Source organism: Panthera uncia, assembly GCF_023721935.1.
Source record: "Panthera uncia isolate 11264 chromosome C1 unlocalized genomic scaffold, Puncia_PCG_1.0 HiC_scaffold_3, whole genome shotgun sequence".
In the NCBI taxonomy this organism is placed as follows: Eukaryota; Metazoa; Chordata; class Mammalia; order Carnivora; family Felidae; genus Panthera; species Panthera uncia.
Window position 1 is genome coordinate 109,202,900 of NW_026057584.1, and position 26,723 is coordinate 109,229,622.

Genomic DNA, 26,723 nt, shown 5'->3' on the forward strand with positions numbered 1-26,723 from the left:
TGTCCTGTCTGCTGTCCCCCGTCTGCCATGTCCTGTCTGCTGTCCCCTGTCTGCTGTGTCCTGTCTGCTGTCCCCTGTCTGCCGTGTCCTGTGTGCTGTCCTTGTCTGCCATGTCCTGTCTGCTGTCCCCTGTCTGCCGTGTCCTGTCTGCTGTCCTTGTCTGCCATGTCCTGTCTGCTGTCCCCTGTCTGCTGTGTCCTGTCTGCTGTCCTTGTCTGCCATGTCCTGTCCGCTCTCCCCTATCTGCTGTGTCCTGTCTGATGTCTCCTGTCTTCCATGTCCTGTCTGCTGTGTCTTGCTGTCCTGTCCTGCTGTGTACTGTCTGCCGTGTCCTGTCTGTTGTGTCCTGTTTGCTGTCCCTTGTCTGCTCTGTTTACCGTGTCTTACTTGCCATCCCTTGTCTACTTTTGGGAGGGAGACACCTGCCTTTCAGAGGTAGTCTAGCCTGATCTAATGGAATACAATTTATCTTATAGGTTCCTCCTTGCCCTCAATGCCAGACTCATTGCTGGGGGGTTCATCAGAGACATGTGTCTCTAGGTGGATGAGCATTCTTTTCCCACCAGCTTCTGACTTCCTTCTCAGGGCCAGTGTCATGGAGGGCCTTCTGTGTGAGCTGAATTCAGAGAGAAGCCCTTATGGAAAAGCAGGGGTTTGCCACATGTCAGGAGCTGGGGGCCTGACTGGGGTTCCCTCCCAGTCCCCTTGCATCTGCTTCTTGGGTCAGGGGCTGAGCTGGGTGGGGATCCCTCCTGAAGATCATACCCTGGGGTGGGGTCACTGAAAGCTGTGTGATCAGGGGTGACAGGGGTCAGCATTCTTCCTTGGAGCTGGCCCACTGGGCACACAGACAGCTTTGGGGGTGTGCAGAGGAAACCTTCGGGCTAGACTGGGATTGGGGCAAGAGTTCCAGCTCATCTGTGGGAGGGGAGCGCCTCCCTTGCTTTCCCAGCCCTGCTCCCTGAATCCCAGGAGGCCTGGAGAAGCAGGCAGAGGCTGAGACAGGGGTGCATTTTTGGAATTCCAAGCATGTCTGCTTCCTTTCCAGGGCCAGGCTCTAGAAGCCAGGCCTAGAAGCCAGGAGCCGGTTAGTCCCACCCCAAAGGTCTGGGAGCGGGGTCTTCTCAAAATGTTGCCAGCTGAAACCCCTCCTCCCTGTCAGGCCTTCCCAATCCCCCACTAGCCTCTGCTAAGGGGTGGAGGGTGGAGTGGGGGGGTGGGGCATCCCCCAGCCTCATCCCGACTCTGGTGGGGGACTTAGCCCCCAGGACACATGGTGTTAGAAAAGGCCACAGAAAATGACATCACTTAATTTACAGATCAAAATATCATAGGGAGTTCTTTTAAAAGAGGTTTACATGGGATGTTGTGTAACCACTGAAATGTTAAACATTTTTAAAAAGCTCAATTTTATTTTGTTCTTAACTTTTGGCTATAACTCCAAGCAAAGACGTAAGTATGTGTGTGTGATGTTACTGACAAAGCTGGACATTTGGCTCTTGTGACATGACCATAGGAAGTGTCTCTTTTGAAAAGAAAAGTCTGTCAGCTTGTCAGTTTCCCTTTCCACCCTGCTGGCCTCAGGGCCTGGGTGGTGGCCTGGTGCTCCCTTTCATCTGGTCACCCGCCCCCTGCTGACCCCTCTTTACAAGGGTTCGGGGTGTTAAGGCAGCAGCTTTCCACATTCCTTGGCTTTACCACATCCTTCATTTCTCTTGCAAGATTTGGCATTTCTGTCTGCAAAACGTCTGTCAGGTGTGTGTGTCGACGTCTGTCGTCAGGTGTGTGTATCGCTGGGCGAGGCAGCAGGGGAGACTGGAGTTAAGACACCATAGACATCTGCATGTGGTCCTAAGAGGTCCTTTGTGAGAGGGCTTTCTTACACTGTGACCTTGGCTTTCCCACCCCCACCTATGGGGAAGCGGGTGCTGGAGATCTGGATGAAGAAGGCCTGGGACCTGCCGCTCCTGCAGATGCCATGATCTCCACCCTCCCTGCCTGGCCAGACTGGTGCCCAGGCTGGAATGTCCTTCTTCAGCCCCCCCTCTCCCTCCTCTCTCCAGGCCAGCCAGAGAGGCCCAGTCCCCTCTTGATTGTGACTGCTCTCCACAACAGCTGTCCCTAGGCAGCACCCTTGGTGTGCGAACCTGACGTCCCCCACCAGCCTGCGGGACTGGCGATGGCTGTCTGCAGCTGAAATTGAGCTTGCATTTTGAGTCAGGTCCTGCCCACTCCAGCTGAGGTGTGGGTCCTCAGGGGAGCTGCTATGAGGAGCCGGCCTGCCTGCTGGGGCCCTCTCTTGGACTTCAGACTGCTGTCTGAGTGGCCCTGCCCTGCCACAGCCCTGCATTTCGAGGGCTCCCAGACCACGGATGACATCTCATGCCCTCCTCCCGTGGACTCTCCTGCCTTTGCTGGACCCACAGCTTGGCCACTCCTTCCTGGCAAGCTTCATGAGTTCTTCCTGTCAGTCTTGCTGGAGTCCCTCAGGTTCACCCCTCCACTGTGAGGGGGGCTTTGGCAATCCAATCTGCTATCTATTACTTAGTAATAAGCCACCCCAAGAATTAGTAGTTTAAAAATAACAATAATTTGGGGCATTTGGGTGGCTTGGCTGGTTAAATGTCTGACCTCGGCTTGGGTTGTGATCTCATGGTTTGTGAGTTCGAGCCCTGCATCGGGCTCTCTGTACTTTGGATTCTTTGTCTCTCTCTCTCTCTCTTTCTGCCCCTCCCTCGCTTTTGTGCACTCTGTCTGTCTCAAAAGTAACTAAACATAAAAAATAACAACAATTTGTCTCCTTTGTGAATCTTCAATTTTGGCTGCTTCTGGCATCAGTGGAGGGGTCCCTTCCAAGACGGCGCACTCACATGGCATGCTGGTGCTGGCTGTCAGCTGGGATCTTGGCTGGGACCCGGAGCTTGGGGTCTTGGTTCTCTCTGGGCTGCTTGGGTTTCTTCAGAGCAGGGCAGCTATGTTCCAAAAGTGAGCATCTCTAGAAAACAAGGTAGAAGCCTGAAAGGTTATATCACATCACTTCTGCCACATAATAGGGATTGAAATAGTCACCAAGTCTCACCAAGATTCAAGAAGGGGGGCCATGGGCTCCATCTCTTGATGGGTGAGTGGCACGGTTCTAGAAGAGCATGGGGGTGGGAGATGCTATCACAGCCAGTTTTGGGAAAAAGATCTACTCCAGGAATGAAGATGATAAGTGGCCTCTGAGGTGGCCCCAAGAATCCTCTCCTCCTAGGATTTGTGTCCTTGGGCAATCCTCTCCTCTTGAGTTTGGGCAGGACATGTGGACTCACTTCTCATGAGCAGAATATGGTGGAAGTGATAGGATGTCATTTCTGAGGTTAGATTACAAAAAGGCTATGGTTTCTGTCTTGGGTGCTTTTTGTTGCTATTTATAGGATCACACATTATGGGGGACACCAGCTGTCATAAAACAGCCCCATGGAGAGCCCATGTGACAAGGGTCCAGGGCCTGTCAAAACCATGTGAGAGAGCTCAAAGGCAGAGTTCTCCAGTCAAGCTTTCAGAAGAGACTGCAGCCCTGGCTGACAGCTTGACCTCAGTCTCATGAGAGACCCCTCACCGGAGGTCCCCAGCTTAGCTGAATCTAGATCCTGGTCTCCAGAAACTGTGGGATAATGAATGTGCTATTCTCGGGGCATCTGTGTGGCTCAGTTGGTTGAGCGTCCGACTTCGGCTCAGGTCATGATCTCACAGCTTGTGAGTTCAAGCCCCGGGTCGGGCTCTGTGCTGACAGCTTAGGGCCTGGAGCCAGCTTCCAATTCTGTGTCTCCCTCTCTCTCTGCCCCTAACCCACTCACATTCTGTCTCCATCTCTCTCAAAAATAAATAAATATTAAAAAAAAACTTAAAAAAATGAATGTGTTGTTCTTAGGGTAATCTGTTACATAGCAGCAGATAATACAAACAGTTTTGTCATAAAGAGTAGCTTGAACCCATGGTGCACTCCTGTGTCCTTTTAACCCAGAGAAGATAGGGCCATTTCCTCTCCTGATGTCCTGCTTTTGCGGCCTTTAAGACTACAAATATAGTTTTTTTTAAAGTTTATTTATTCATTTTGAGATAGAGAGACAAAGGGGGAGGGGCATAGAGAAAGGGAGAGAGAGGAAATCCCAAGTAGGTTCCACACTGTCAATGAAGAGCCTGACTTAGGGCTTGAATCCCCAAACTGTAAGATCATGACCTGAGCCAAAATCAAGAGTCAGACACGTGACTGAGCCATCCAGGTGCCCCTATGGCTCCAAATACACATGGGTCATACTGACAGCTGCTAAAAATGGTTTGAATGAAGGGTGAAGGAAGGAAGAAAAAAAGTGGTTTGGTGAAAAGTTTCCCGTATCAGGAAGGAGGTATTTTTGCCAAGCTCTCTGCTCTCCAGTGACTGCCTAGTTCGTTCATGCGATCCATACAGCATCTGCTGGGTGCAGGCGTGCAGTGGTGAGGCAGATGGCCAAGCGTCCCTCATGGGACAGGCCACAGTTGTAGGAGGGAGGGCTTAGGGAAAGGCCACAGAAACGAGGTGTGTGGGTGGGTCTGCAGAGGCACAGGTGTGTGGAAAGGTAGGGTTGGGGGGGTTCAGGCCTGGAGGTGGGTAAAGATACCTGGCTGGGGCAGGTGGCTGAGGCTTTTCCTCAGAGCTGCCTTTCCTCAGCAGGGGAGAAGCTGGAGGAGGCAGAAGGTGCACCTGCTAGCCTGCAGTGGAGGTGATGACTTAGGAGAATTTAGGCAACCAGGTCTGGGCTGCACATCAGAGGCTGTCGTGGGTGAGCAAGGATGTAGTAAGCGCCAGGACCCCAGCTCCTCTCCAGGGTGTGGACAATGCTCTCGGCACTGGGGGGGCGGGGGTCTCTGCGGGGAGGGCCTATCTGGGAACCTCTCTCCTGTAAGGGGAGGCCCTGCCTCTCCAGTGCCAGCCCCTCCCCAGCCTCTGTAACTCTTACTCTTCCATGCAGCTTGTCACCCCAACACCCATGTGGGACTTGGACTGGCCGGGCTGTTCCAGATGCTGTTTGTAGATGCTTCCCCCACTCCCTAGAGTGCTCCTTCCCCACTCGTCCCTGTGACCTGTTCAGGTGTCTCCTCCCTTCCTCCCTGGCCTGCCAATTCCTCCACCTTCCCACCCATTCCCCTCCCCAAGTTTACCTCCCACTGGTAGGCCTCCTCTCAGACCCCTGGTGCTCACACCCTGGAGCCTATGTCCTGATGTCCCAGCTCTGCTGCAGACCCCCGGATGCAGAGCCTACCACTGACTCATTTACACAAACACAGAATGTTCTGGAAACAGAAGCCAGCCGGGACTCAGACAGGCCTCTGGGTGTCCTGACTCCCACCCCACCCTGCCTGCAGTTCATGCTCCTCTCTGCCCTTGGCACCTTTACTTTACTTCTCCCTTTTGTAGTTTGGACCTTGACCTAATGTCCCAAAAGTTCTGTATCTGAGTCTGACAGAATCTGAATCATCCCTATTCTGCTGACAGAGACTCCAAATTTCGTCAATCACTGAAGTCCACATGCCTGAGACCCCCTGAAGGGACATTAATTAATATTTGTAAAGATTCCAGGAGCCCCTTGTGGAAAGGTGCTACATGTAGAAGATATTCCTTTAAAAACTGATTATAGATCCCCTCCTGAGACCCTGTAATTAGGCAACTGTTGCTGTACTTGAGTAGCTGCAACTTTAATATCCAAGTAGATGGTGATTAAGTCGGGCCTCCTGGAATCGGACGGGCCTTGCTTTGCAGTTGGGGAGAGAATTCCACCCACAGCAACTCATTACAGGAATGTGCTTGGATTCCAGGAACTTTGCCAATTATTTTTTTCTATAATTCAAATGTGGTTTTAATCTCCTTCCTTGCAATTTCCTTTTAGGTGAATGGAAATGTCTTCTCGTCTCTTTACACTTCTCTGGTATTTAATTGATCAAACATCCTGTAGTGAAAGCCACATGTGGGGGTTTCAGTTTGAACAGTCTTGATTCAGCCCCTGTCCCAGAAGCAGACTCAGAGAAGATATGCGTGGGGAAGCCCAACGGCAGGGTGGGTGGTGGGGTGAGGGGAACCAGAGCCAGGGCATCCAAGCCGGGGCTGGCAGCACCTGGCCTGATGCCCCCAGTCACATCCTTCTTTCTGGACACACTTGGACTGCATTTTCCAGCCTGCCTTGCTGGAAAGCTAGATTATGTGACTATGTTATAGCCGATGGGTGTGAGCTGAAATGAGGGGCGTGCCAACCTTCAGGCCTGGCAGAACCACAACCTATAGGGCTCTTTCCATTGTCACTTACTGACCAGCACAATGTAGAGGGTCCAGGGGAAGACCCCAAAGACCCTTGAAGACAGTGCCCTGCTACATGGCAGGAGATGGCCAGCAGAGACACAGACCAGACCATCTGCACTGGGTTTTGCATCAGTAAGAAATAAGCTTTCCTTGTGTCAAGCCAGATTTTTTTGTTGTTAGCATGGCCAGCATTGATAGCCCTAACATATGGAGACTCAGTTTTCTCACCTGTAAAATTGGTGAGAATGGCATTTTCTCCAGACCACCTCACAGGGCTGTTGAAAAGGCAGACAACAAAAGTAAAAATACTTTGAAATGGGGAAATGTCCTCGAAAGAGGGGCTGTATGGAGCCCTCAGAATTCACAGGTAACACTTACATGCCGTGCTTTATTTTCAAAATGGTGCTGCCTGTGTGGGTCGTAGGCTGGCCACTCAGAGACCTGGGGCCTGAGGTGGGGGTGGGCGGAAGGCATAAAGTCAGGGCAGCTGAAGCCGCAGGATGTGTGGATTCTGCAGTGAGTCATGTGTCCCGCGGTGGTGGAAGGCCTGGGCCCTTGCTCTCCCAGGTGCTGTCTTGCCTCTTGAAGTGCTGGCCATCCCAGCCACTGTGGTCTCAGCTGCTCGGGAAGGCTTGTGACAGGTACTCCTGTAGCGGGCAGCTGAGGGGCACAGGCCCTGGTGAGGGGAGAGCCCAGCCCCGAAGCTTACAGCCTCGGCCCTAACTTGCCAGCTGTATGATGGCCTTGTTGAGGAAAACTCGGCAAGATCCTGGCATCCCAGCTCATCTTGCTTCCCTCCCTGTGCTCCTGCCTGGTCCGTGGCCCAGCCCCCTTCCTTGGCCAGGCACCCAGATTCTCTGTAAAAGACCCTGCCCTCTCTGTTGAGGTGGCTGTCATCTCCCCTAATCCTCTCTGCCTCCCTTCTTTGTGCCTGTTGGGTCTCTGCCACATTTCCTTCTCTGGGCCCCTGAGTAGCACAGGCTGTTGATCAAGGTGCAGGGAGGCCAGAGCCCGTGGCTGTTGCCTCCTGCTACTCCCTGCACCATCCCTGTGCACTGCCCACTGGGGTCTGGAAATGGTTCATTCTTGCTTCTCAGATGGCCTACGTGGCCTTGGCCTCCTGGAGCCCCAGTTTCCTCATTTTTTGGGTTACTGATACCCCTTTGTGGAGATCACACAAGCATTCAATGAGGCTACGTGAGGAAAGTGCCTGGTACAAGAGCAAAATGACAAGAATAACAACACTTTATTTCGTGGAGTGCCCACCTGTGCTGGTACTTCTGTATGTACATACTTTACTCCTCTCACATCCTTGGGAACAGGGCTCACCACCTCCAGCCCCATTTCGCAGATGGGGCATAAACCTCTGAGAGGTGTGGTGGTGAGGGCCATGGGCACACAGGGGCAGTCACAGAGCCAGCATTCAGCATTCTGACTGTAGCGGTTGGTGACTCTTGTTGGGTAAAGGAGTGAGTGTCAGTCACAGTGCTCTATGCCCAATGGCTGATGCATCAAGGACACACAGAGGACTGGGGCCCCCACCGATGCCACGGATCTGCTCTGTCACCCTGAGGAAAGAGAAGGGTGCCCTCGGGATTCTGGGCTGTTCCCAAAGGCTGGATGTGGGTGGTGGGAGATGGGCCTGGCTTCAGAAGCCTGTGAGTAGGCTGTGAGGGTGCAGAGGCAAGATGGATGCCATCCAGAAGCTTCTTACCTCCCTCTAGGTTCTCAGTGGCTGTTGAAGGTGTGTGTTCTGCCCAGGAAGGTCATGGGCAGGAGGAAGTACAGGGCAGGGGTGGATCTTCCCTCAGGTCCCACAGAAGAGACCACTCACTTTTAGGGGGAGGTCAGAATCATTAGTAGGTGCAGAGATCTATGGATACAGGGAGTCCATTTCCAGAGTTCTGATTGCCCAGAACCAGTGTCAAAATGCTGTGTTTGTCTACTTAGGTCATCATAACTAAATGACAGAGACTGGGTGTCTTAAACAGCAGACATTTATTTTCTCACAGTTCTAGAGGCTGGAAGTCCCAGATCAGGGCACCAGTGTGGTGAGGTTCTGGTGAGGAGTCTTCCTGGTTTACAGATGGTTGACTTCTCACTGTGTCTTCACATAGTGGGGGAGGGGAAAATAGAGAGAGACAGAGAGGAGGGAGGGAACAAGGAGAGGAGAAAGAGAATAAAGAGGGAGGAGAAACACAAGGGGACAGAGAAGGTTCTTTGGCATCTCTTCTTATCAGATTAGATCCCCACCCTATGACTTCATTTAACCTTAATTAAATTCTTTTTTAAGTTTATTTACTTTTGAGAGAGAGAGAGATAGGGTGTGAGCTAGGGAAGAGGCAGAGAGAGGGAGACACAGAATCCAAAGCAGGCTCCAGGCTCTAGGCTCTGAGCTGTCAGCACAGAGCCTGATGCGGGGCTTGAGCTCACAAACCATGAGATCATGACCTGAGCCGAAGTCAGATGCTCAACCAACTGAGCCACCCAGGCACCTCTAACCTTAATTAAGTGGCTCTATGCTTAAATACAGTCACCCTGGGGGTTAGGACTTCATCATACAAATTTGGGGGACATATATTTCAGTCAGTAGCAAATAGTGACGTTTTCATCAAAATAGAAATATGAGAACTTTACGAGTAATTTCTGGGCATGTTGATGGTACCATGCCTGCCATCACCACATTGGGGTCAAGAAACCTGGGTTCTAATTCTGGCTCCACCCTAAACAACTATCTGTAACTGCCTACAATCTAGGCCCCTTCTGTGTCTGTGGCAGGCATCATGAATCCATCACAGAGCACTGTCATTTCGAGCTGACAGGCAGCCTCAGAATCTTTCTCAACACACTGTTCTAGGCAGCTCTGATCAACGAGCCACAGGTGGCCTGTGACTTAAACCTGACCTATTTTTCTTGTGTTAAATGAAGTATGAGTTTGCTCAGGGCAGGGCAAGGTCTTCCCTTCCTTGTGCCCTGCAGGCCCAGCCCTGTGCCTGGTGTGGGGCAGGCCCTGCAGAGGGCCTGGTGAATGACAAGGTGGGGCTGGCTGCTCAGCTTTCTCATCTTTCATGTGGTGGGGATAGTGTCTGTCCTGCCCCCCCCAGATTGTGGGTAGAATCTCAGGTGGCAACGAGGGAGCAAGCGTTCACCACAGCGGCTGCTTCAAGCACAGGGACTCACGGGACTCCATATCTGCCATATCTGAATGCAAACTGTCCATATTAACAGTAGTAACCGTGATTGCATGGGGCACCAGCCATGAGACAGATCCTGCCTGGGCCCTTTCCTCAGTACTCCTCCATACAAGGGGTGGGGGAATGCTATTGTGGTCCCTATTTACAGATTAGGAAACTGAGGCACAGATTGCTGAAGCCACCTGCAAAGGTCCTGAGGGGAGGTAGGAGAAAAAGCAAAGATGCAAGGGGAGCCCAGACTTTTCCAACCAAAATGGCACAGTTGTTGGTCTGTCACCTAGGCCAGAGCATGAGGGCCAGGCCCAGACCGGCTGGAGCTTGGTGGGGGGTGGAGGGGGAAGAGAGGAAGAGGGCACAGAACTTCTGCTGGGGTGTTAGATGCGGGCAACCAGCCCAGGCTGTTTCTGGGCTGTGATTGGAATTCTGCTGGGGTCTCTCTAGGGGAGGTTTGTGCCTGCTCTCAGCGCAGCATTGTTCCTGTGACGAGAAGGGCTTTTTATGTGGCTTCCCTGGGAAATCAGACATGACCAGACTCCCCGCTGCGTGTCCGCGTTCGCTGCAGGCTGGTGGGAGATGCCTTTGTGGTTCTTAGCACTTGAGAACAAGTTGCTTAAAAACCAAACCAAACAAAACAGAGCAGAGCAGAGCAGAGCAAAGCAAAACAAAGCTCATTGTTTTCTTTTATTCCTTCATTTAAAAAGCAGAGGTTTTGCAGAGACTTTGGACACATGGAGACAAGAATAAGAAGTCAGGGAAGCCATAGGTAAGCCCACCAGCCTGAGCTAACTGCAGGGAAGCATCCTCTACTCCGACAGGGTGAGTTCCCCTGATCCAGCCTTTCTGACCTGTCCAGTAGGGATGGCTGGAGCTGACCGTGGGAAAAGGCTGCTGGCGGGGCCTGGGTGGGGCTGCATTGTCTTGTGTCCCTCCCACCCCGTAAATCCTTCACAGTCGGAGCCTGGAGTGTCCTGTGGGAAGATTGATGGGGACTCTGGGCTTGTCAGCTGGTCCTGCCCTGGGACACTTGTGATTTAAGTCCCTCAACAGTCTGGGGGAGGCTCTGAAAGTATCCCTTGCAAAAGGGAGGAGGAATGTGGAGGATTTGGGGTCACCCCAAGGCACCGTGTGAGGTCAGGGGTGGCAGCGACCAGAGGTGGGAGGCATCTCTGAATAATGAAACATTTATCTTCTGACAGCCACCCGGTTGAGAAGGTCACGGGGCCACAGAAGGGCTCCCCATAAACATCTGAGAGGGATGAACACCATCTTAGTGCGCCACACCTCGCCCTGGCCTCCTGGCCCCCTGGCCTCCTGTCTGCGCTGTACAGCATTGGAAGAATTTCCCAGAATTTCAAGGAATGAAAATGTGAACATTGGAAATGGCCTGGCTTCTTATCTCTGCCTGGGGAGAGATGTGAGTAAATAGGCTTATGCTAGAGAAGTGGCTGGTGTCTGGAGACTTCTTTCTAGGGAGAGCAGAAATGGGGAGACTGGCACTTCCTAGCCCTGTGGGTTTCCACTAGCTACTTGTCTCTCTGAGCCTCAGTTGTCTCATCCGTAAAATGGGAGTGAGTACCGTGCGGCCTTCGTATGGGAGCCCATCAGAGGCCTGCAGCGACAGGAGTTGCTGTATTATCTATGCCTGTGTCTCATGTGCAGACACGGGATCTTAAATCATCCCACTAGCCCTTCTGAGAGACAGGAATTCTTAGTCCCTCCAGAAGGATGAGGAAAACCGGTTGTGGGGAGGTTGAACAGCCTGCCAGAAGTCCCAAGGGCAGGCTGGAACACAAGTCCAGTTACCGAAGGCCCCTCTGGCCTCCTCACGATTTAGTTTTACTTCTCTGCCATCATGTCCCAGATCGTGCTGGCCTGTGCATGGGGCAGCAGCTGTCCTCGGTGGGCTGGCTGCCTAGATGGCCCTCCAGTGACCCTGGCTTCAGGCTGACCCCGCAAAATGATGAACACCTCTATCCCTGCTCAGCTGCTCCCAGCTGCCAGGTCCCACCCCCCTGCACCTCTCCCAGGACAGGCCACTGGGTCCTGTCATCGGGTGGCTGCCCTCCATCAAGCTCACTGTCCTCCTCTCTCCCCCTCTCTATCCCTTCCCTGACCCGACCTTCCTCAGAGAGCAGCTGTCTTGACAGATGGGTGGGCAGGCTGCCCCTTGGGGCATGTTTTTCTTCCCTACCCCAGAGCCTTTCATCCCAGCAGTGACATGGCTCCAGGGCCTGAGTTGTAAGGAAGTAGCCTGTCCACAGATCATAGCTCCTGGAACATTCCCTAGTGGTGGCAGTCTCCACCCTAGGTCCAGGGCCCAGGCACAGTGGCATAGTGTGGGTGTCCTCCACAGTGGCTGCAGTCACTTTGGGGACGGGACCAGCTGATGGTGCTGATGTTGGACAGCTCCCCCAGAATCTGGTGTGCCATGGGCCACAGACAAGCTCTCAGCCTGGTGGATGGGAGATCCGGACACTTCCCACCCTGCCCTGCTGAGCTTCCTCCTCGGGTGGCTGCCCGTCCAGGTGAAGAGTGCAGGGAGAGGAGTGATTCTCTTTCCATCGGCTCTGAGAACTTTAAAAAATTTTCTTTTAAGGTGACATATTTAGGGGTGCCTGGGTGGCTCAGTCAGTTAAGCGTCCAACTTCAGTTCAGGTCATGATCTCACAGTTCATGAGTTCGAGCCCCGCATCAGACTCTGTGCTGACAGCTCAGCCCCTGGATCCTGCTTCGGATTCTGTCTCCCTTTCTCTCTGCCCCTCCCCCACTGGTGCTCTGTCTCTCTCTCAAAAATAAATAAATAAATAAATAAACGTTAAAAAATTTTTTCTAAGTGAAATATTTGGTGCACGTAAAGGAATATATAAGGCATGACCATGACATAAACAGGAACATCTACACTGAACCAATCGCTATTGCCTGATTGTCATCAGTGTAGGGAGAAGCAGCTGGTGGAGAATGTGGGTGTTGGTCCATCAGATATGGCTTTGAACCTTATCTCTACCACTTATCACCTGTTAACCCTTGGAAAGGTCACAGATGCCCAGACCGGTGTGCCCAGCCGAAAAGTGGGTAAAGAGTTCAGGGTGTTGTGGAGAACTGTGTCCTGAGACCCCTGCAGAACTTTTCCTTTATTTCCCCCTCCTGTACCAGGACTGGTGGTTGGTTCTCTGTTGAGGGCTGTCTTGCACCCAGAACAGGCTCTGGACCTTTGGATGCTCTGTGAGTGAACACCCATGGGGCATTAGGTGTGGGGGCTGGGGACTGCTGTGAGATTTGTCCCCTAAGTATCCATGCTGCCCTGCCCCATGGTCCTCAGCCCGGCCCTAGTGGTGTCCCTGTGTCAGGGTACCTCAGATGCCTGCTGCAGCAGGAAGGGCCATGTTGAATCTCCAGGGGCTCCTGGTGTGCTGGGCGGCTGTAACTCACCCAGGGGGCACTGGAGGACTGCACTGGGGTCCTGCATGTCATTCTGAGGCCGGTCACCTCTGTGGGTGCTTGCTCTGCATCATGTTCACAGATGTCCCAGGCACAGGAACTGCGGGAAGCTCCGCCTTTGCCCGTATTTGCAGACACTGGTCCTGGGCCCACGTGCCTTTCTGCTGAGTGCCACCGTCCTTCTGAGCCCGCTGGCTCTGCCGCCTTCTCACCATGTTCCGCCCCCTCCCAGCCATCGCTCCGCTCCTCAGGGGCTTGGAGCATCTTGCCTTGGCTATAAATCACACACATCTAGCAATTTTGTGAAAATTTATGAACTCCTCTTTTGGCTGTGAACACACAACTTCTTTTTTCCTCTCTTTGAGCTGTGAGACTGGCAGCCTTCGTTAATTCCCGGGATGATGTCGGCAGAACCTGTTGAGATCATTGAAAACCCAAACATGTAGATAAAAAATGAGGGAACTGCCACCAAGGCGTGTCTGTGGCAGTTCTTTGGGGTACAGTGTGTGGAGAGATGGGGGTAAAGTGACTCTGGGGAGGCATGTGTTGTGCAGGCCGCAGTGGGGCGCCAGGCATAGCCAGCCAGGGTCTTCACAGCTGTCCTGTGGCTGAGAGCAGAGCTGGGGGGTGCAGAGCGTGGGGCTTAGACCCCGCAGATCCAGGCTGGAACCACCCGCCACTCTCCTGGAGACTGTGTGTTCTTACTGGAGGCTCCTCCCCTCTTTGTGCTTCCTTCCCTTGCTTGTGTGGTATTCACACCTATGGTTGCCCTGAGCTTACGTGAGAGAAACGATGGCTACGGGCAGGACACTGGCTGGGGTTGCTATTTGAACGTATTTCTTTGGTCCTTGGGTGGCAGGGTTGGGAGGGCCAGGGCAGGAAGAATCGCTTGTGCATGGGGGCCTCCTTGAGGATCTGGTAATGATGATGCCGGGACCAGGGGCCTGGGAGGACGCCTCCCTCCTCGCCCTACCTGAATCACTCACCCCCACCATGTCCTTTTGATTGTGTGGTCCTCTTTGGCTGCACTCCCTGAGTTGTCACTTGAGTTGTGCAATTCTTCCATTCCCATCTTGAGTTGCGCAAGAGGGGCCGCTGGGTGGACGAGGCAGGTGGCGGTTTTTCTGCTCACTATCGTCTCCCCAAGTGCTTGGCAGGGTGCCTGCGCACAGCAATTGCTCTGTAAACATTTATTGTCCTGGTGTCAGAGGGCTTACCTGAGCCCATCCCCTTCAATGACACCCATGGAGGGCTCACCAAGTCTGCAGAGCCCCTCCTGAGCCCATCTGTGTGGTGCTGGCTGTCTAACTGCCTCCTTGAGACCCTGTCTGTGGGACCACCCAGAATGAAGGCGCAGAGCAGGCCTCTGTCTGGGGAGCATCTTTCAGGCCCTTCCTGAGTCTCATGTTTCCCACTGTCTCCAGCATTTCCTCCTGGGCTGGGTTCTTCCAGCTCTCCATGGCTGTCCCGGGGGGTCTCAGTTTCAAAAGTGGGGCATGTCCCTCCCCTAGGCTCACAACTTGGCTCCCACGGGCCTTGGGCAGAAGTCTGTGCTTTCTTCCCAGTGTTGACCTCCCTTGTGTTTGCCCTTCTCATGACTTCCGCTCCAGTCCAGCGAGCCGTGTGGGGCCTGCTGTTTCCTCCTCTGACCCTTCGCTCACACCAGCTTCTCTTCCTGAACGCTCTCTAACCTGCAGACTCCTCTCTGGTGCCACTGCCTCTGGGAGCCACTCCTGTCCCGCAAGCAGGCCCCTGACCCCTCCCTGGGCCCTGCTGGGTGGGCACAACCTCTGCTGTAGCACAGGACACACAGGTGCATCTCCTCACTTGCTGGTCTCTCCCCACAGGGCTCCAGGAAACTTGAGGCATCTGGCATTCCCTGAAGTAAGTTGGGCTGACACACCTGCTTGTGGGACGAGCGAATGGCCTGGGCTCTGATTCCCTTTTGGGCTGCAGCAGGAGCTCAGGGCTAAAGGCCTGGATGTCCCCATTCCCACCCCCCATTTAGCTCTTCCACCGAAGATGCAATCCTGTAGCTGTGCTGTGTGTGGGTGGGAGCGGGGAGGCCACAACAAGAGGCAATTAGGGAGGGGAAGACCGAATGGTTTGGGTCTGTGTGGCTCTGACATGTGCAGAGGAATATTTGTGGCTGCCTTGGCTTGGTGTAAGGGTAGGAAAGGAATTGCAATTATGTGTGCCGAGTAAACACCAGGTACATTCGAACCTCCTGGCAGGTGTGTGAGTGCCTGGCGGGTGTGTGTGTTTTCCCTGTCTCCCTGCCAACCCTGGGGGAAGTCGAACCTGTACCCCTGGCTCAGAGAGCAGTGGCTCATGTGACAGCCTTCCTTCGCAGAGATGCTGGGTGTCTGGAGAGAGCAAGGAGTGTTGCCATGGCCTTCTGGGCCCCTGCTTTGGGCAGACATACCCCCAACCTGTGGGGCATCTCATGCTCCTGCTCTAGGAAAGGGGAGTGGTGGGTACAGGAATTGTTTTTCTAAAGTTTATTTATTTATTTTCAGGGTGGAGGGGCAGAGAGAGAGGGAGAGAGAGAGGATCCTAAGCAGTCTCTGCACTGTCAGCACAGAGCCCGACACAGGGCTCGAACTCATGAACCTGAGCTGAAATCAAGAGTCAGATGCTTAAATGACTGAGCCACCCAGGCCCTATGTAGGTACAGGATTCGAACCTCGTTTTGCCCCTTGTCACCCCTGAAGCCTTTTCTTCGGGCCTTGCTGCACCTGGCTCATGGGGAGCTGCCTCTGAGCGGGGCCACCAGTGTCACCCCCATGCTGAAGCAGACCCTCGGTGGGGAGGCACAGTTGTCAGCCAGCTAGACACTGCCTCTGTGAGGGCCCCGTGTGGGCTGTGCAGCCTGGTGCCCCTGCCCTGTCCAGGCTAGCGGGACAGGAAGAGGGCCCTCTCATTCCAGGGGCAGGGCCAGGAGGAGTGGGGGCAAGATGGGGTCAGTGCACCAGGGACATCAGAAGGCCACTGGCATGGGGCAGGCGGTGGGGGACGGTGAGCTTTTACAGTTCACCTGAGATCACTCCATTTCTCCGTGCTGTACAGATTTTCTCATTTTTACTCCAGACTCTTTCTTTCTTTCCCTCATACTGTGTTGACTGGGTCCAGACCGTGGCATCCGGCAGCCCTGGTCCAGGGCTGAGGGAGGGCTGGGAGCAGACACTACAGGCCGAGGAAGGCCCATAAATAAATCATGGCGGCACACTCTCCATCTTGAGGAATTCGGAGGAAAAACAGATGGTTGTAGCTGGGCGACATTTACTTTACTGTCTGTCAATATTTGAGAGGTTTTATTACTTTGCAGTGCCAGGTTTTAGAATAAATTAAATGGCTAATGGAAATATTAAAATAGAATTAATTTAACTGAACAAATAAAACTTGGAGGGTTGGTATGATTTGTTTAGAAGTTACTAAATACATTTTCAAAATGAAGCCTCAGGGAAGTGAGTAATTCCTTCCTCACTGGGTAGGAGCCCAGCCAGCCAGACTTCACCCAGCACTTTCTGGGTGCCAGGACCTGGGCTGGCAGCGGTGCTGAATCCAGGCTGGCCTGGGCATGTCTGCACTGGAGAGCTCACAGGCTGGCAGACCGATGTGTGGGAGACAGACGTGTGGGCCACAGCCTTGCCCAGGATTCCTTTGCGTGTGCAAGGCTGGGAGGAAGGAAGGCCCGGGGGAGGGCCTCCATCAGTTACCTCTGTTTCTTCATCAAATCCCTGGGCACTTGCTCAGTGCCTGGCTGGAGGTTAAAAATTCAGAGAATAATGGGTCATACACCTGTTCTCAGCAAGGTCACAATTTCGGGAGAGGAGCAGAAAAGGTAGTGGGTAACAGGTAAGATACTTTTAAATAACATGATGCTAGAGATATCCTCAGGGTGTCCGGGAAGAGGAAGGCAAGGTCTCTTAATTTAATTTTGTTTTTTAACAAACATTGATCTGGTGCCCATTGAAAGAACTATGGAAGCAATTCTTGCCTGACAGCACTTGATTGCCTCATGACCCTGCCTTTTTTTTTTTTTTTTTTTTTTTCTGGGCCAGAAATCACACCATGAGAAAGTCTTTTCTATGTGTCTTTTACAATGCAGTGGGGAGAGTATCAGTGCTCAACCCTAATGGCTTTTATCAGAAACAGAGAGGTAGGCCTTTGAAGCTGTGGTCCTTGACAGCTGACCTTTATCAAGGACAGTCAACAGAATCTTGTCTGAGAAGATCTGACAACTTCCTGGGCTGGGGAGCCAGGCAGGGCCTGGGTCAGGAGGACTTTGAAAAGCCACACATGCCTTTGGATCTCATCCCACATGGTTGGGGAGCCAGGGAAGGATGAGGTCTGACTGGTGTTTAAGACTGGTGTAGCTGCCATGGGTAGGTGCATGGAGGGGCCTGTGTGGCAGCAAGGAGCCACTGTGGCCACCTGGCCCAGGGAACTCAGATCTTGGATGGCAGGGAGCTGGGATGAGGTAATAGAGCAGGCAGCAGCTTATTGTGCACAGCCCACGTGGAGGAAGGAAGAGTGTGGACGTGTTGACTTGGAGATGGCCGTGAGAGGTGGAGAGATGCTGAGTGAGGAGGAGGAAGAGTCTGGAGGGAGGTCTGGGTGCACATGTGTCTGGGAATCCACACACATAGGCCTGGGTGGGGACAGGGAGGGCTTGGAGAGAAAAGACTGGGGTCTGGAGTAAGCCCTGGTGCTCAGAGGTGGAGACAAGTAGGCCCGTCCAGGGACCTCAGGATCCGACATGAGCTGAGACAGACCACACCCTGCTGTGACCAGGGAGCATGTGACCCCTCCTAGAAGTGGCTCTAACAACCCTACAGGCCTGGGGACTGCCATGTCCCCAGCACGTATGAGTACGAGACTGTAGGAGCCTCCGGGGAAGGTCTGAGGAAGTCTACTGAGGATCCTGCCACAGTGTGTCCGGGGCTTCCTCCTGGGGACTCACCATCCCCTCTGGTCTGTACTTTCTGGATTGAAGATGGGTTTAGGTCTGCCAACGGGCAAGGGGTTGGGGCTTTTTAGTGGAGGCTTTGTCCTCAGTCTTCTGGTCATCCAACCCTCACTTACTCTGTGTAAGTAGCAGTCCCTTGTTCTTGGCCCATCTCTCTCCCCTAAGAACTCCACGTTCTTTATCTCCACTGGCTGCCACTCAGCCCATTATACTAGCCTGCATCCTCAGCTTGTGATGTTCACAACTGCCCCCCAGTCTCTGTAGGGCGGGCTCCTGTGTGTCCAATGCTACCAGTTCTGTGGCAGCCTCTTCTGCGTCCAGCCTGCATGGGCCCACTCACCATCACCATCCTCCCCACCAACAGGCGGGGTGTCCCTCTTGGGGAGCATGGGCACCTGGTGTTGTCGTTCTTACATAGTCTGTATACTCATGGAGGTCCACTGTTTGGAGACCTTTTGCTGTGCCTCTGCTGTCTGTTGTGGCAGCTCTGACACTTGTGTGTCACTGAGCGTGGGCCACTGCTTCCTGCAAGCTTCCAGGAAACATGCATGGGAGCCCTGCTCTCCTGGGTCCTTGCCAGGGTGCTAAATTCCTGAATTGCAGGAAAACCTTCCTGGGTCAGCACCCCTTCTCTGTCCAAAATCTCTACCCCTTGATGCAGTACCCCAAATTCAGCCCCACTGCTGCATGGAGTGGCTTCTGCTGGAATGTGCTGGCTAGCTGTGCCATCATGGGGGATGCCACATGTTCCTTCCTCTGGCAGACCAGCCACCTTCCCTGCCAGGCTGTGTGGAGTGTGATCCTAGTGTGTAGGCTGGCTGCCAGGGGGTGGTGGGCACATTCTCAGGGGGTGGTGCTGTCCTGGTGATACCTCATTAAAGCCATGGCAGTACTTCCATCAGGTGGGGTGCTGTCTTCTCAGACAGGACTGAGCTGCTCTGCCCTTCCTCTGGCAGTTTCAGGGACCTTGGACCTGCATCCCCAGAGTGCCCCATCCTGAGAATCGGTCCCCTTCTTTGCACACTGGGGCCCTGAACTTGTGGGGGACTGGCCAGGGCTGAACATTCCATCTTCTCTGAAGTTGGCACTCTTACATTAAGTCCTGAACTTGACCCCCACTCTATTCTTAGCTGCAGGACATTAGAGTTTTCTTAAAAGCAGCTGGGGAAGCCCCCTTAGCTTTCATGTTTGCCCTGAGTTGGTAATTAATCACCCTGAGCTGTCATTTTCTTCCTTCAAGCGCCACCCATTCCCTGGTCCTTCTGCTCACTGCTTCTCCCAACTTCTCAAAGGCTGGGGATGCTGCTTGGCCTGTGGTCCCTACACCAGTGCTGGCCCAGCGGTGGGGCCTGGCCAGACGGCTGGCTGCCAATTCCTCTTTAAAGTCTGCCTTCAAGGACTGTGCCTGCCACCAACCATTTTAGGTGGGGGAAGCAGATTCTGAATGGAGAGGCAGGTGCAGGGCGTTTACTGGGAGACACACCTGTGGGGCAGTTGGAAGTGGAGCTGGGTGGAGGGAGGCACTAATCTGCAATGTGGCTGCCACTGGGGCCTCAGCCCTCAGAGCTGTCCCAATTGGAGGCAAAGGACCGAGCCTCCAGACCCTCTATCAGGAGGTCACTGCCTATAGAACAGCCCCAGAAGAGGGTGCAGGTCGGGGGGTGGGCAGGTGGGTGGGTGGCTCCCCAGGGCTGGGGGCAGCTGCTAGCGAGGGGCACAGCTCTGAGCCCATCTGCCCAGCAGCTGGCTGGGTATGCTGGCTCTGAGGAGGTCTGCTTTCCAGGGGCCTGGACAGCAGTGTACTTCCAGGAGGAGGAAGGGGCCCATCTTGTTTATTGCTACAGGGAGTCACATGAGATGTGGACAGAGAGCTGTCCTTCGTCTCAGGGGAGTGGTGGGACCAAGTGACTGAGTGGAGAGGGTGAAGACCCCATCGGAGGTTGGTGGGAGTCACCAGGGGAAGCAGCCTGCCCTGGAAAGAGGTGGGGAGGCTGGCTGTGGGCTGTGTCCCTGTGTGTGATGTAGGGCCTTGCCTGGGCTTAGGCTTCTGTGGACAGGACGGCCATTTTCTTCTGTCTCCATGCTCTTTTTCTCCACCTTACACATTCCAAGAAGGTGAGGGAGGGAAAAAGGAAGAACAAACTGCCAGTGCCAAAGGACATGTTGGCGTTGAGATCTTTGCAGCCTGCAAACAGAAGCAATCTGGGGAGGTGCAGTGGAGTGGCTGTGGCCCGGTCTGTGGGGGCAGGCAGCTTGCTCCTGCTTCACTGAGCTGCATCCCAGCCTGCCTACGAACAGTGGCACAGCTCCAACTTTTATTAAATCAAGAGAGGAAAATATTTTTGAAAGAGGCTAAATAGAACTTAATTTGCCATGTGGTGGGAATTGACAGAGGACACTTCCCACCAGCCTTTGAAGGCTTTCGTGGTTGATGAGGCCTTGCTCTCTCCTCCTTGGGCTCTGGCTTGGTTCAAAGCTGTGTCACCAAGGTCTGTGGATGGTCCCAGCTGGCCTGGAACCCACACAGCACATCTTCAGTGGCTTCAGCGGCTGTGCTGAGGGCTGGATGGAGCCCTGGAAAGCCTTCCTCTTCACAATCCCTCCCTGAACCCAGAGGTTCACATTCCAGGGGAAGCAGATGTTACCAGGGGTCCAGGGAAAGGGGGTGCTGGCCAGAGGGACTCACTGGGGCTCATCCAGCATCTTTGGTCCCCTCCATGCTATTCAGGTCTTGTCCTCAAACAGCTGGTAGCCGTCTGTTGTAGGGGAAAAGGCATGAGATGCAGAAGGGTACACTGTAGAGAACATTGGTCTGGGTTATTAAAAATTCTTTAACATTTTAAAGTCTGCATAATATTCCCCCTTACTGATGACTATAATGCACTGATCAACCCTCATTGTTGGGCATTCTGGCCGCTTCAGTACCTGAAAGTCTTATGGCCTCTACAGCCAAGGTCCTTCAATGTGGGCCTGCTGGGCAGGTGTGAGTGTTGTCCACTGCACCACCGGACAAGTCACACTTTGCATACTTCAATGTGGTTGCTCGGACCCATCCTCACTGTCCCCAGACTCCTGCCTATGGGGGCCTCTTCTGCATGTGTGGTCCCTATTCCTCTCCCTTGAGCACCCTTGCTGGGTAGCTATTAGCAGGTCCCTGCCAAGGGACAAGCCTCCCAGCCTTGTCTGTGACTTGGGATAGCCACACCTGCCTTTGTGCTGCAGTGGCCCCTGGGAGAAGGAGTTCTGTGCACTCCAGAGCCCCAACAGCTGATACCCTGCATGGAGAGATTGCATTTCAGGGCCTGGGTGACATCACAGACACCAGGGACCGGCCTGTCAGTGAAGAAGGGTCACGCCAGGCCATCCAGCTCCCTGGAGCCTGGCCTGGGCTCCTGTTTTCTCTCTAGGACAGTTCGGGGGTCTTTTTTAGCTTAGCAGGGGTCTGACATCTGCAGAGGCTAGAAGGCATCAAGGACCCTAGATGGCAGCTGACATATCAGAGGGAGTGTATGACAGGGAACCCTCCTTTCCTTGGGGAGTGTGTGGTGTGTGTCACAGTTTGGCCTCTCCTGCCTCACCCTGTGCATGGTGCACTGTCTCCCCTGTGGCTCTGAGGTTAGAAGACTGGGGGCCCCTGCCGTCTCCCTCTTCCTCCAGTTCACAAGTCATCGCATTCCATGGGTGTTTGTCCCCAGTGAGGGTCCAAGAACTCAGTTGTGGGCCCAGGGCCAGTGCAGACAGGGCCTGGACAGGATGGGCCCCTGGACCTTGACCTGTGATGCTGACCATGGCTCCAGACGGTGTCCCTGCTCAGTCTGAGGAAGTGAGCCAGGAGTGGGGGGCCAGGGGATGAGTGTGGCACAGGGCAGGCACCCAGACCTTCAGGCTTGGGGACAGGAAACACGAATACCAGCCTGGACAGGCCTCTGAATCCAGGGAAGCTCTCCTTCAGGGACACTTTCAGGGCACCTGTGTAGATAACCTGTTTATCTTCCCCAGTATCTGGGGACCAGGCCTGAGAAGGGGTGGGCAGTACCAGCACAGGGGCTCAGAACTCCAGCTCCATCAAAGCCAGTGAGCAGGGGAGACATTAGCCAGGAGAAGGGGAGGAGCCCCTCTAGGACAGGGGCTTGGTGACCCTGACAGTTCAGTTCCTCATCTATAAAATCCGATGGAAACTTGCAGGGGGACAGGTGTGGGAGTGCCTGTCTCCCACTCCTCCCAGCGGTGACTTCTCAGGGTCCTTGGCAGGCTCCCAGTTCTCTTCCCTCTGTCTGGTACCTGGGGCTCTCACACTGTGGCTGTTCTGTCTTACGGAGACTTAGCTGCCTAATGGCTATGCCGGGGTTCCCAGTGTCTCTGAGTGTGTGGGCCTTTCTGGGTGGGGCTGAAGGCCTCTTAGACACAGATAACAGCTCCTGTTTGAAAACAGTAAGTACTGTACTAAATAACCTTGCATTCTTTACACACCCACCGTGTGCCAGCACCACACTGACTCATGTCATACATTACACTGTTAGATTCAGTTCCCACGACAATTGACCAGGTGTGTCTCCAGCAGAGGGGAGTTGGGAAACGCAGTTCTGTCTCTCTGTTATCTGTTCTGCTCTGCTCTGACTTAAGCTAAACCACTATCTGTATGTAGAGTGCAGAGCCTAGGCATGCAGGCACTGAGGGTAAGACATTTAACTGCTCTTCACCTGTTCATACTTCAGGGCCACTTTGGGGTACGTTGAAATTACCTGGGTGCTTACAAAACAGATCCCCCCTCCACCTTACTACCCACCCATCAGACTTTTTGACTCACTCTCTTGGTTCAGGGTGGGCAAAGGGGTTGGCATTTTTAATGAGCCCCAGGCAATTCTAATGTGCAGCCCAGGCTGAGAACCACTGTCGTGGGGAGAGGTGCAGACCTAAGCCACTCTACTTCTGGACAGGTAAGAGGGATTGTTATAATGCCAGGGCTTCTGAAGAGCCCAAGGAGACCAGCAAGATGGCGACAGGGACACTGCTATCTGCTGGACATCCTCTTTGTGTCAGGATGTTTACACATTATCTACTTAATGGGCATCCCAAGGGGGCTATTTCAGTATATAGATGAAGAAACTGAGGCTCCAAGAAACCTAAGGAAACATCCTGTGGCTCTTGTCCAAGGTGCTAATCCTTGGTTAGGGTGTTGGGCCCTATTGGTGGAAAATACGAATTTCTGGGCCCTGCTGTGGCTCTGATTCTGAGGGATAGACAGCAAAATGTATTCTGAAGCAGGTGGTGTGCTGACCTGCATGGAGATCTCTGAGATCTCTTTGTGTCTGGAAGACAAGAGCGTATTATGAACAGCCTGAATCTTGTCTTAGGATAAAATCTCCCATTGGCCAAGGCTGACGGAGCACAGTAGTGCAGGACACAAGAGTCCTGAGGGGTGGGCAGAGAATGGGGGTGGGGTGCTGGGGGAAGGAGGCCATGCACATGTGCCTAGCACTTGCAAGGAGCCGGGGGCTGGTCTTGCACCTGTCATATTTCACCGTACAGGACCATCCCAGCAATTGCACAAGGAGGATGTTATCTCTCCCCACTTTCCTGATGAGGAATCTATTCTAGTTCTACACTGCTACGCAACAAATCATTTCAAAATTTAGTGGCCAAAACAGATCTATTTATCACAGATCCTACTCAGAAGTCTGCCACTGGGCGGGGCTCAGCTGGGGTGGCTCACCTCTGCTCAACTCAGGGCTGCTTTCCAAGGCCCGCCCCACCCCCCCGCCCCCCGCCATGGCTCTTGGCTGGGAGATCAGCTGGCTTGAGGTGATGTCTCTCTATGGGCTGTGCGTGTGTCCTCCTGGTCTGGTCTAGTGTCTGGCATTTTCATGGCACAGTCTTGGCAATCACGTAACGTGAGGTCTGCAGTGCTCTGCTGCTGGAGGCAGTCCAAAGACCTGCCTGCGTTATGGGAGGTGTGCAGACCCACCCCAATCTGACGGGAGCAGTGTGAAGGTCACAAGGCAAGATGAGCATGTGAGACTGGAGACAGTGCTGTGAGCCATTTTGGGAAAATACAACCTGCTGCAGATGTGAACATTTGGAGAAGTTACTGGCTGTCTAAAGCTACCGGCTTAGGGAAGGAAAGCACCAATGAGACGGGGAGCTTTTCCTGCTGGGCTCCTTGGCAGAGAAGGCTCTGAATTCATCCCTCGGAATTCACGTTTTATGATCCATTTCTGACCTACAACATGCATGCCTACTTTTTAAAGTTAATATTTTCATTGGGAATATGGGTTGATAATGCCTGTTCTCAAACATTCAATTTTCCTAGGAAAAGAAAGGCATGGGGGTCGGGGCAGCACAATTGGGGCTGTCCTTCCCCAATGTGCTGCCTTTGGCAATTTTTGAATTCAGCCATGACTGATTTCAAGCTAACAATGGTTTAACAACAGGCTTGCACAATTCATGAATATTTAACAATTGCTGCCAATAAACTAGTGGCTTTTACTGCCGTAAACGAGGATAAGACAGTAACCTCACACTTCAACCCCCTTCCCCCAACAGTGGGAGATGTCCCTGAACACACCAGGCTCTTTGGCCTTTGCCCTTCCTGTTCTCTTGGCCTGGAACGCCTCCTCCCCTAGTCCTCCCATCCATATGGCCCAGCTCACATGCTACCTCTGTGGGAGGCTGGCCAGGGACATCCTCCCTACATCTGTGTGCCCTTTCCTTGGAGAACTGAGCACACCCTCCTTGGTGCAGGCAACATTTGGGGTGGAAAGTGTTCTTGTGCTTCCAGTACTACTTGTTAAGTGCTTACTGTGTGCCAGGGGGTATGCTGGGTTCTGGGAAACAGCTTGCCCTTTGGGTGTTTATTGTGCATGTGTTGTACGCCAGGCATCATCTAGGCCCTGGGTCGGCTGTGTGTGAAATGACAGGTCCTACAGGTATAGCAGAGGAACTTTACTGAGTTAGGGAGGCCTCTGGAGTCCTGAGAGTGAGCCAGCAGAGTGGGGAGCCTCCTCCAAGCCTGAGTGTCTGCAGCACCAAGGGCCCAAGGAGGGCATGGCTGGGTGCCAGGAGAGCCCACACAGAGCTGGGAGTTAGTTTGAGCTGCAGGGGGCAGACCTTTAGCTCTGAGCAGGGGAGTCTTGAGGTCTGCCCCTGTGGTGAGAGATCCCCTTGTTCCTGTTCAGGAACCTGATGGCTGGGGCTGGGGGACAGGCATCAGGCCTCCAGTGCAGAGGCAGATGCAGCTGTCAGGGGAGAGACAGGCCTGGTGAAAGACATCGTGGCAGGTGTGGCTCCCCAGTGTACTTGAGGTCCAGGCCCCTCCCCATGATTACTCACTCATGCTTTTCCTAAACTATTAAAACCCACACATTTGTTTAGATGTTGTGGGCCGAGGGAGCCGTGCTCCTGATCAGTGTCCTGTCACCTGGTAGAGGCCACCCATCAGGAAGGTCTGGAGCTCCAGGGCTGCCTGCTGGGCTGCCTTGTTCCTGGCTCCCATTAGTGTTCTCTGCTTTTGAGCTTTACTTTACCTGTTCCCACTTTGTCTTATATGATCCCAGGTTGTGTTATTCTATGCATTTTTGTGGCTAAAAGATGGCAAAATCAAATCGGTGAAGTGTCAGCTGTTTGATTCACTGACTTGTAATGGGAAGGACTGGTGTGTGTGTGTGTGTGTGTGTGTGTGTGTGTGTGTGCATATTGGGGAAGTGCTCCTGGCTCTGGAGTGTTAAAAAGCAGAGGAAACAAGACTCTGTCCTCAGCTGCCCCTGGATAGGGTGGTAGTTTCTAGTGAAGTTCATTTGTGTTACTAAGAAACTTGCAGACAGCTGTCTTCCTGCTGTGGGCTCACATGGCCTTTCCTCTGTGTGTGCATGGAGAGACAGAAAACTCTCTGGTGTCTCTTCTATAAGAACACTGAACCCATTATGAAGGCCCTACCTCCTGAACTCATCCTGCCCTGATTACCTCATCACTCCAAATATCATTGCTCTGGGGTTAGGGCTTCAACATATGAATTTTGGGGAGAATGCAAATGTGGAGTCCATAAAACCAAAGTGTGCACAAATCAGGGATAGTTCCAGATCAGTAACCACTGCAGTGTTATGATGCCCCACTGCATTGGTAAAATCACCACCCTTTGGTTGCCCTTTTGTGCTGACACTGTCTGGGTGACTGGTTTACTGCACGACCGTGCTCTCCTGCATATGCACAAAGCAGAGTTCTCGCGTGTTCCACACATGCACAATCTTCCTTTAGTGCCAGCTTGGCACCATGCTGTCTGCCACCTCTTAAGCACAGCACATGGAGAGCTCAGGTGTCCCGGTCAGCCTGGCTGTGCATCCTCCGAGGCACAGTATTGCTCAAAGCTGCATCTTGCTCAGGGAGCTTGTGGCTGCTCAGGGTGGAGGTGCCCCGGCTGAGAACCCCTTTCTAGATTCCCTTGGATGGCTCTGTTGGGGGTCTGTTGGTTAGGGTTGAGGCCAAGCTTACAGAAGACTATCCAGTCTTCACCCCCAGTTTTGTTTGGCGAGTGTGTATGTGTGTGAAAATCATGCTGCTTACAATCTTGTGGACTTGGGGCTGGGGAAGAATTTCCTTTCTCAGTTTGTCCAAGCCATGCTGGAGTTTATGAGCCTGGGACTAAAAGCCGAACCCAACTTAAAGTGAGGAGTTTATTCTTGGCAAAAAATGCATTTTCCTCTTCCTTGAGAAAAGAGTGCTAAATGACTTACAAGAAGTTAAAAAAAGAGCTTTGTGGATGTTAAAAATTCTTGTAAAATATGTTTTTAATGATTTGTAAATTAATAAGAAA